At 33.1% G+C, this 10,294-nt stretch overlaps 1 long non-coding RNA gene across 2 annotated transcripts; it reads right to left on the bottom strand.

The window, feature by feature from the left end:
* Positions 1–842: 842 nt before the first annotated feature.
* LOC134853749 (uncharacterized) lies at positions 843–9,167 on the bottom strand. 2 transcript variants are annotated; one of them, XR_010164371.1, is made up of 3 exons: positions 8,826–9,167; positions 2,097–2,418; positions 843–1,334 (listed from the first exon to the last, which is right to left on the bottom strand). It is a non-coding gene; the product is annotated as an uncharacterized LOC134853749 (long non-coding RNA). The 2 variants fall into 2 exon arrangements; XR_010164370.1 differs by lacking the exon at positions 8,826–9,167 and adding an exon at positions 6,807–6,934 and having other exon boundaries at positions 2,097–2,461.
* Positions 9,168–10,294: the final 1,127 nt, after the last annotated feature.

Genomic DNA, 10,294 nt, shown 5'->3' with positions numbered 1-10,294 from the left:
TCAAGCTGTCTTTCGCAAATGATATAACGAAAGTCACAAACTTATAAATTTTGGCAAATTTTTCAACGATGATTATTTAAAAAATTTGATTTTTCAACTTATCAGACATTGATCAAGACATATATAAACACGCCATACACGCCAAAAATTTAAGTGAAAGGAAAACAAGTCAAAATTATTGTATCCAGGACTACGTTATGCACACAAAAAATTAAATTTTGCATGCAAAAAAAAATTTCGGAAAATGTTTGTTTGCGTACAAAATTCGATTTGCACTTGAAAAAAAAACATAAAAATTTTTGTGGCAAATTTTCCAAATTACTTTTTGTGTCGTATATGGAAATCGTATGGCAAGCATTTTTTTCAAAAAAGATTTAAAATCAGTTTTTTTTTGTCACCAGTCTGTTTAACTGTTCTCAAAAAACCGCAGAAACGGTTTAATTTTTTTCTATTGTTTTTCGAAAATGTATGAAAATTGTATGTCAAGCATTTACTCCATAGATTTGATGTATGGAATTGTATCATAATGATTTTTGTTGTATGGAATTGTATGATGAGCATTTTTGGCGTATGGAGGTCAACCCGGGTATTCCTTACCCAAGCTGACTTCGCAGGGATAAATATCCCTGATTCAGCAATATACCATGAATCAGAGCTGTAAATGTACTGATCATGGACAAGCGGCCACTGATCAGAGTCTGAAAAAGCGATAACTATCTCTGCGACGCGAACCCGGGTAGGCATGCTAATCGTCACGCAGGGTAAGATGTCAGTAATTTAGCTACCGAATTATAAAAATCTAATACTCTGTAACTACTGTTCCGAAAACTGTTGACTGGTGATTATCTATTTTCTTGCGCCTTTCTAATATAACATCTAGCTTACAATCAATCAAACTCCAAAACATGACAAGCTTCCATTGTTTCTGCATTTAATTTTAGGCTATAGAAGCTTTTCAACAATTGGATTTGAGGAATAAATTGTTGAAAGATAGAAATTCAAACAACAACCATTTAGCACCGGGTTCCATTCCAATTAAATAATGAATAAGTACAAATTCTTGCTCTTTTAGGTTTATTTTTTTGGATTTTTTGGATCCAATTCAAAGCATTGTTATTATCTTCTCGTATTGTGTTTCGTCTTTCCAATTTCGTCGCGGCGGCTCTAGAGTAGTATTCTCGGAAAAGCTGGACTTCCGCGAAGTTTGCGACAGCATTGATAAGTCTATCCAGTTTCAGAGTTATGCCTTCCCAGCTTTTGACAAGATTTTGCACATCGTAAATGTCTATTGAAGGGTAGTTGTAGTTGTGGCTGTATTCGGAATCTGGAAACCACTGAAACAAGTTCGGCCTTATTTACAAATGGCGTAGATCGATCTATAAAACGTTCGTAGATAATTCCCCCCTATTGAGAAAAAAATCAATGTTTGAAGGCCCAAAAAATGGATTTTCTAGTGATGTTTGAGCAAAGCCACAGCTTAGTTAGCTGGTCCAATAGCATCTCGTTCAAAATTTTTCTGGCTGCTAGAAAGATTCAGCTCAAAGCAGAGGCGGATTTATGGGGGCAGAATGGATCTGACGCCCTCCCTCAGAGAATCGACCCCCTCACTAACCAAAGGGCCCCCCTTTGCAATTATTTTTATTACATCCATTTTCGACCGACGAATCCAAAAAAACGCATTTTTTTGGTCTAAGTTTCCAAAAAGTGCCCCAAAAACAGCAGTTTTGACCTGCTTTTTGAAAGAGGTCAAAAGCTTTTTGCTTTCTGTAGAGACCTATCATCTGCCTATTTTTTGAAATAGGGAATGCATTCAAATTTAAACTTTCGGGCAACCTTTTTTTTCCGAAAAAGGCCAACTGCACTTTTTGATTAATATCTCCATCTTCTCAAACTTTTAGCAAACTAGTTACATAAACAAGGGAAAAACTTGGACTTTCTGCCAGGAACTTAAAAGTTCCAGGACAATCCTGGAGTTTCTGATCGAAGCCATCCAGGAAATCAAAAATTTTAAATCTACAATTTTCATATTAAAAAATCAACAAAAAATTGATCTATTGGAGTTTTTAATTCAAGACTATAAGGCGATCTAAACATACCTTTATAATCTTTTCAGGATGGGTTTTAATTTGCTCTCCAAAAAGTGGGAATGCAGAGAGAAGAAAGATAAACACAATACGGAAAAATAAGTTATCATTGAGGAACTTCATCTTTGAGAAAATAAAATCAACCAACTTTGCTTTAACTGAAATGAGACTAAAATATGGAATAGGAGAATAAATTTTTAACACCCGCCGACTCGTTGAGTAACCTTCTAACTTTTCTAATTGAGATATTTCTTTTATGCAATAGCTTTACCTGAGGTAATCGATTTTAAATTAACAGTTGTCATCAAATATAATTGCAGTTACTACCCTGAAGCTGGTGTTTACAATAAATTGTGACGCTTTTAATGAACATTTCTCTAAAAGGAAGTTACCCCTTTTAGCATGAAAAGATGTTGAGCCGCGATTTTTTTTAATTGATAGGAATTTAAACTCAAAAAAACAGAGGTATGGAATTGTTCAAAAGACGGGCCTGAAAAAGTTCTAAATTTAGGTTTCCGCTACAATCACCTCAAAAAAACTTATTGTATCAAATTTTCAAATTATACTTAAAGCTCCAAGATAAAATTGGAGCAATTCTTGGACAACAATCCGATTTTATGATCAATTAAAACGGATTGTTTTGCTATAATTCATTAGAGCATCATAATGCATTGCAACTCAATGTAATAGATTTTTTCACTTTTATATGAAGACAATAAAACTTCATTATTATAAATTTTTCTCACATCAATAATATGCGACTTTACAACGGGCATAAAATTGTTTGCACGGTTTAAACTTGCTGTTCGCTTTCGATTTTAATTTATTTGGGCAATGTTGATTTTCATTATTCCTTTTTGTTACTCATTTATATTCCTTTCAAATATTTTTGTAATTAATTTAAAAACTTCATGGGGAGGGGGCTTTGATTATAATAAAGATATGTATGTATCTAAAATTTTGGAGAGAATTCGCGCTTCTAAAAATGGTAGTTTTAACTTGTACAAATTTACTTAAAAAATCTCACAGAAAATTTACAGAAATGTTGCGGGGTTAAAAATTATAATCAGGGAAGGGGTTGATTCTATAGTGGGAGTTGCTTCTACTGGGGCGAGGGGGTTGGCAGGGGTAAAAGCCAAAAAGGCAAATGTTGGCGGAGGGGGTTTTGGTGAGACGGTCTTCTGCACGTTTCATTAGAACAATGCACGTTCTTGCAACAATTCGTCTAACGCAAAAAAATAAGGCGGAAAAATAATCCATCTTAAATGATTTTAACTGGGTTAGTAGAATTTTTACATTTGATAAAAAAAATGGATTATTATAGATTTTTCTTTCCAAACTGTGGTGTGAAAGCGTCATGCGTTTCGATAATATTGAAGCTATTCTTTTTTCACTTTTCTTAGATGCGGGTATGTTTTGACAATGTTTGGCCAAACCGGGGCGATTTTTCTTCTATTCGGAATGCAAAGCCGTGCAAGACTCCTGCAAGGTATAAGACTCTTCGGAGTTTTTTTTTGTAAATTTAATTTTTTTATTACTAATTTTGCTGTTGTTTTTTTTTTATTTATATACTTTTAGCGGGTGAGTGCTCGTCTGAGCCATTGAAATCAAGACTTCGACAATTTTACTAATTGGCGTGGTATCATCTGCGCGAGGGTTTGAAATAAATTTGGTAAACGGTTGAAGCGTATCCTGCTTGGGTCGATCATAGTCGAGCATATATTTTTCGGTCGAGGAAGGAAGAATTTGATCGAGACGGACGAAACATATTGATTTTCAATCGAGACGGTCAAAACCCAGGTTGAAAACCGTTCAACCAGCACATTAATTGATCAGCATTTTCTAAAACTTTGTTCAAGCTGAAAGTTTCCGTATCTGCTAATGGGAAAAGAAGACGAAGCTATTCTTCAAAAGGCAAATTGAAGTAAGGTTGAAGAAAATTTTTTCATCTTGCGATTTCAATAAATTTGAGTTTTTTGTCAGTGTCTGTAGAAGTGAAAAAAAAAAATCGATTATAATCAGTTAAAAATGGATTATTTTGCTATTGCTTAATAAAGCATTAAATTTTATTGCAAACCAACTATAATCCATTTTTTTACCTTCATAGATAAAGACAAAAACACCAATATAATTTTAGTGAGATCATTTTTCAACGCACACAACATTTTGCACGTTTAAACAAAAGTTGGTTACTTATTGTTCGTTTAAAGGACAACGTTCATATGTATGTATATAATTTTGTATGAATGTATGTAGCAGACAAAATCTTCCAAAAATAAAGTGGAAAAAATATCCTTTGAAATATCTCAAAAAACTTTCGAGAAAAACACTATGATAACGAGCAAAAATACAATGCGGGGGGAGGGTGGGCGGACGCCGTTTTGCTCTGGAATTCAAACCTCTCACCATCCAAAGGGCCCCCTTTGAAATTATTTAACCCAGCCATTTTAGGACGACCAACCCTAAAACTTTTCTAAAGGCGCCTTGGGCGCCATTACATTCTAATTTTGAAGGAGAGCGCGCCCCGAAAAAATGCAATTTTTTGTTTAGTCAAATTGTTCCAACTACTACTCAAAAACCGCTTTTTTGACTTGTATTTGCCTGCGGCTCAAAATTTTAAGCCAAAGTAGGGTCTTTATACTGTTCTGGGAAAGCTCAGAAAATGAATTTGGCCAAATTTAAGAAAAAGGTCGACAAAACTTTTTAAATTTTTCTGAAAAAAATGTACCTTCCCTCCTCGAGAATATCCTTGTTCCGCCCCTGTCAGGGATATAGATCATCATCACCCTTTTTTCATTGAGCAAAGTCAACAAAAAATTGAGGGAAAAAGTCTTAACAGTTTTTTAGTTACCACAAAACTGCTTCGGCCGTCATATACAGGGCGCTTTGAGTAGTTCATAGTAGTATTAGCTTTTCTTTATTGAATTCTAGAGGTATAATTTTAAATTGAACTATTCTTTTGAGTTGGGCAACTTCATTTTAAAAAGACTCAAAATGGGAGCAGTTTCGATAAACACAGCAACAAAGTATGCGCAAAAATCAACACAAAAATCTAACCATTTTTGGATGCAGAAACTAACCCCAGATTTCTACGAACATTTTTCTTAGATAAAAAAAGGAATATTATGTAACAGCTCTATGAGCTTTATGGGAATTAATTGATTTAAATGGAATTTATCAGCGAAATACTTCATTCTTACAGTTAATTTTTTAGGACAACCATTTTACCATCAAAATGGATTTTTTGGGGTTTTAATCGAATATTTTCATCTTCAAAAAACCATTATAACTGATCATACTCAGTTTATCTTTTCATTATAATCGATTACTTTTATTCATCAAGTCTATAAAAGTCGATTTTTTGATTGTAGATGTGAAAAAAGTTTGCTCTTTTTTGAAGCGTTCTTAAAATTTTAACTCGAAAGAACACATTGATCCTTGGGTACGCATCCCCCCCCCCCCCAACCACGTTCGACATATGCCCTTCTCCCATCCCCCCCACATTTTCCGAGTCCCTCCTGTTCGACTCCGTGTACACCCCGTTTACACCAGTGTTGGTAGGGGAAACGTGGGTATGGTTCAAAAATATCTTAAAGTAACAAAAGGGGGATGGGTTTGTAAAACTAAGAGGTTGGGGGGGGGGGGGAGAGGAATAAAAGTGTGGGGGATCATTAGGGAGAGGGAAGAAAAAGACGTTTATTGGATTTGGGAGGATAAATGGGGGGAGGGGCGCCTATATTAAAAACAAGTTAATAAACGTCAGCGAAAACAAGAAAACTAAAAAACGTTTATGTGAACAATTTGTGAACAGAAAAATAGGAAACAAGATTAAGTTTTGGTAATTCGATGATTCAACGTGGGTTATGCCGCAAGCAACAGTCATTTTTCGAAAACTCATGAAAAAAAGGGTTATAATTCATTATAATTGGTTAAACCGATTAAAAAGGATTAATTGATTTGACAAAAAGTTAGGTTATAATCCATTTTTATTGGATCATAATTGAAAACTTTTGGAAACATCGAGAGACTGGTAATGACAAATCACTATAATGGAGTATTATACTCGAAACAACTACTGTGCGGGGCCAAACTTAAGGTTTACTTGCAAGCATATTCAGAAATTTTTTACGCTTTGAAAAATTCAGTTCGTAGTTATCTCCAGAAAGTTGTTCCAGATGATATTCGATGTGTTCAGTCTTTAGAAGTTTTCAAGAGCAATCTGAAGACTATTTTTTTGTAAATAATTTTAACTCTCAGTAAATTTTTGTAGCACTTTGTATAAAAATTTAATTTATTCTTGTTCTGCTTATTCTCGGAGTTAAATTTCTATTCATGTTTTATATCGGCTGTCTGTTACGCTAGCTGATTCAATCTTATACCGTCGTGCGACTTTTCTGTCAAATTTAAAAAACATAGCCATAACTTTTTTCTTAGTCTCAAGAGATTTTCAGAAAAATGGATTTAAAAAATCTGAATTAAGGGATACTCGTTTTTTGTTGGAGTTTGGTATCTGGGGATTAGGCTAGGTATTGACACAATGGAATGAAAAAATGAAAGCAAGGTTCAATTTTGTAGTTTTACTTAAAGGCATAATTGTATGTAAAATGAATTTGCAATTACAAACTGCATTGATTGAAGACTTTTCAAATTTTGTATTGAAATTTTGGTTCGAGTTTTAATAATTCTAATTAAAGCTTTGAAAAATTAAGCAGGGCACAGTACTTAGAGACATTTATAGAAATAATGGATTATAAAATCTGAAGAAGATGGCTTGTTTCAAGTTTTCAAAAGTGCTCATCTTTAATTCTGAGTGTTTCTACTGCCTTTTAAGGCAGATGAAGTAGTGTTTGTTTTAAAAAATTGGATGGATGGACATGGATAAAAAAAATTCTCTTCATCTCCCACGCGCTTTGTAAAGTGCAAAGTGATTTCTTTTGCTAATAGCAAAGTATGATATACCCAATAGCTTGACTCAATTGAATTAGAAATAATTCTGCTAACGGTTCAATAGCACGAAATATATTGGGCGTTATTTACCCAAATTGGCCAAAGTTTCAATCTTTAAACCTCCCATAATTCTTTTAAAAAAATTCATAAGTGACCTTACAATCATAGAATTTACAATATCTGCTGAGCTTAAACAGAAAATACGACGTGATATGATTTGCAAAACAAGGCAAAAATGATTGAAACAAATAAAGTGAAAGTCTTAGAAGAGAATAAAAAAACTATGTTTGAATGACAATCTACAGCTTGTTGACAGGCGTTTTTGATTTATCAGCAAATTGCTGGTACTTGTTTATTTAGGTTTCCTATAGACTAATGCTAAATGAGCTTTCACATTGATACAATTTGAAAAAAAAAACTATTTTTTTCCCGCTGTATATGAACTAAAAATCAAATCTGTAATATGAAATTAAAGCCAAAAATTGTAGTAGGGCTCAGCCACAATTTCAATGATCGGAACAAATAATGTACAAGTTTTAAAAAACACAAAAAAAACTGAGTCTGAATAACAATCTACTGCTTGTTGACAGCGTTTTTTGATTTTATCAATTTCGTTAATGGCAAATTGCTCGCACTTGTTTATTTAGGTTTCCTGTAGACTACTGCTAAATAATTTGAAAATGAGCTGAAACATTGATACAATTTTTTAATAACATGTTTTTTCTGCTCTATGTGAAATCAAAATCAAATCTATAAAAAAAATTGATGCCAAAAATTGAAGCAGGGTTGGTCCAGAAATTTTGTTTCAGAAAGGCCGAATTTTCTAAATTATGCTTACATGTCGTATGGATTTTTCAAACCTTGCTTATACACCAAATTGAAAAGCAAAAATTTTTGCCCGTCTGAAAATTTTTTGAGATAATGTATCAAAATGCGGCTCACGGTAATATTTTTTTTGTAAATTTTGATAAAATTTTGTGTTATTTGGCGTACGCAAATACCTCCAAGTTAATATTCATCGAGAGTCCTCAAAAAAGCTCTGGTGAGATTCATTTTGAATTAAAAATTTATAATTGAAACTCATAACAGGCTCCGAACAATATATTAGGCTCCCTTGCCGATCAATCTTGCAAGATGTTTAAAATAAAGCAGGGGCTTGGAAAGAATCATGCAAGATTCTTGCAAAATCTTTCAAGATAAAATTGCTTGATTAGTTAGAGTTGACATTATCCTAAAAAATAATAAACTACTTATAAGCCATTCTAAAATGTAACTGTTTGCAAAAAACGCAAAATTTAAAATCAAACAGTGCCTTTCTTGGTTTTTTTTTGCCATTTTCTCCACATAAATTCCACATAAACAGAAATATCGTTCCAAATGCGTTTTAAATTGCCATTTGATCTCAATTTCGCGATTTTTGCTGTTAATACTAGTCATATGTTTATCGTTTTTTGATCCAATTTAATGATTTTTTCCATTTTCCATCCTTTAGGACGGGAGGGATTTCTTTTTTTATATAGTTTTTTGACGCTGCTGAAATTCTTGTTTCCGTTCCACGCTTTTAACCAAGTTTTAATGCACGCCCTACTCGTGTAGCATTGATTCAAATTTTCAGTAATAAAAGAGATCCAAAATTTTAATGTCAAGAGTAGGCCCAAAAATAGCTGTTTTTTTCCTACTCTTTTTTGCGCTGTTTTGTCCAAAATTTAGCAACTGATCAAAGATCTTATGGGAAGCCTCGTTTTGAGAAAAAATCCTATTGTCACTGCTAATTTTGTAAACAGATAACTTTACTGAGCATGTAGCAAAATAACCAAGGAGCAAAGCAAACTAGTATTGAGATATTATCTTTTCATTCGGCAGGTTTTTGAAATCAAAATATGGTAATTTTCGAATTAATTGTCAATTAAATGTTCCCGCAGTTGTTAAGCAGTATTAGAAAGTCTTGCAAATCGTTCTTCTGTAAATTCGAAAATTGATCAAAAGAAACACTGAGAATTAAGAAAAATTTTAAGAAGCCGGTGACTGAAGAGGAGCTTATTTAAAAAATGAAAAAAAGGATTCTTTGCTTTTTTCTATGACGTCGTTAGATTTGAACAAGGAAGCGCAATCGACTTGGGTTTGATTTGTTGTCACCGTTTTGTACACCTCTTAAGAGTTTTATCTACTCGTTTTTTTTCTAGTTTCCACTCGAGTGGGTTTTTAATTCACGCCCCCATGAATATGGATGACCTCAAGGCCCACACTTTTAGTGACATGTGATGACGTCAAATGTAAGCTTCGAATCATTTGTCACGGTCGAATCAACAAATGACTTACAAAAAAATAGGTTTCTAATATTAGGATAGATTTTTCACTTCATTTGATTTGGTTTCATTGTTTTAAGTTCTCTTTCACACGAACTTTAACGAACTTGAGCTCAATAATTTGAACTACGTCAAAAAAAAGAAAAAAAAAACAAAAAACAAAACAGCAATCAGATTCTTATTAAGTAACCAAAAAATGCAGCTTTGGCTACAGGTGTTGCCTTCAGCAATATCAAGGACTTTCTTAATCGAAAAAAAAAACGTTTCGTTTTTGATCGGTGAACGTTTTGACACAGTTCTTATAAATTTTTATAATGTAAAAGTGAAAATTTATTTCTAGCGCCAAAGTGAGCAATTTTAGGCTTATTAAATTGGTTCAGGTTGATCGATCGAAAAAAAAAATTGCCAATATTTTGGCATTTATTATAAATAAAGAAAAAAATAGTAAATTTTATTTTTAAAAATGTGAAAAAATTAACTGACCTTTGTATATAACTATCAGAAATAGATTGTAATTTTTTTTTAGAAATTGTGATAGTTATGTCAAAGATCAAAAATCAAAGTTAAGAATTTGTTCTCAGCATTTGGGGAGCTTTTTTAAAAATCAGGTCGACTTCGTATGATTACTGATTACTTGCAAGAACACCATTTTTGCCTACTTGCGCAGCAATGAAAGCCCCCTAAAATTTAGAAAAATGCACATTAAAAAATTTTCGACCTCCTTGCCTCTCAGAAGGCCCTCAAAAGTATTTCAGCTATACTTTTTTGTCCGAAGTAATGCCAGTGATTTGCTATTTTTGAGAATTCCATTTTAAAGAAAACATTAGTAACATTCCTAACGACAAACTGCTTACAATTTTTCCTTTTGCCTACATCCGCTTGAAATACTTCAAGTATATTTCAAGTGGTCTGGTGGGACCGCACGGCTAAACGAGCATTTGAATGGGACTCATCAAA

Source organism: Symsagittifera roscoffensis, chromosome 1, assembly GCF_963678635.1.
Source record: "Symsagittifera roscoffensis chromosome 1, txSymRosc1.1, whole genome shotgun sequence".
Taxonomy (NCBI): Eukaryota; Metazoa; Xenacoelomorpha; order Acoela; family Convolutidae; genus Symsagittifera; species Symsagittifera roscoffensis.
Note: the sequence above shows the minus strand (reverse complement) of the source record. Positions and strands in the feature narration are given on the sequence as shown.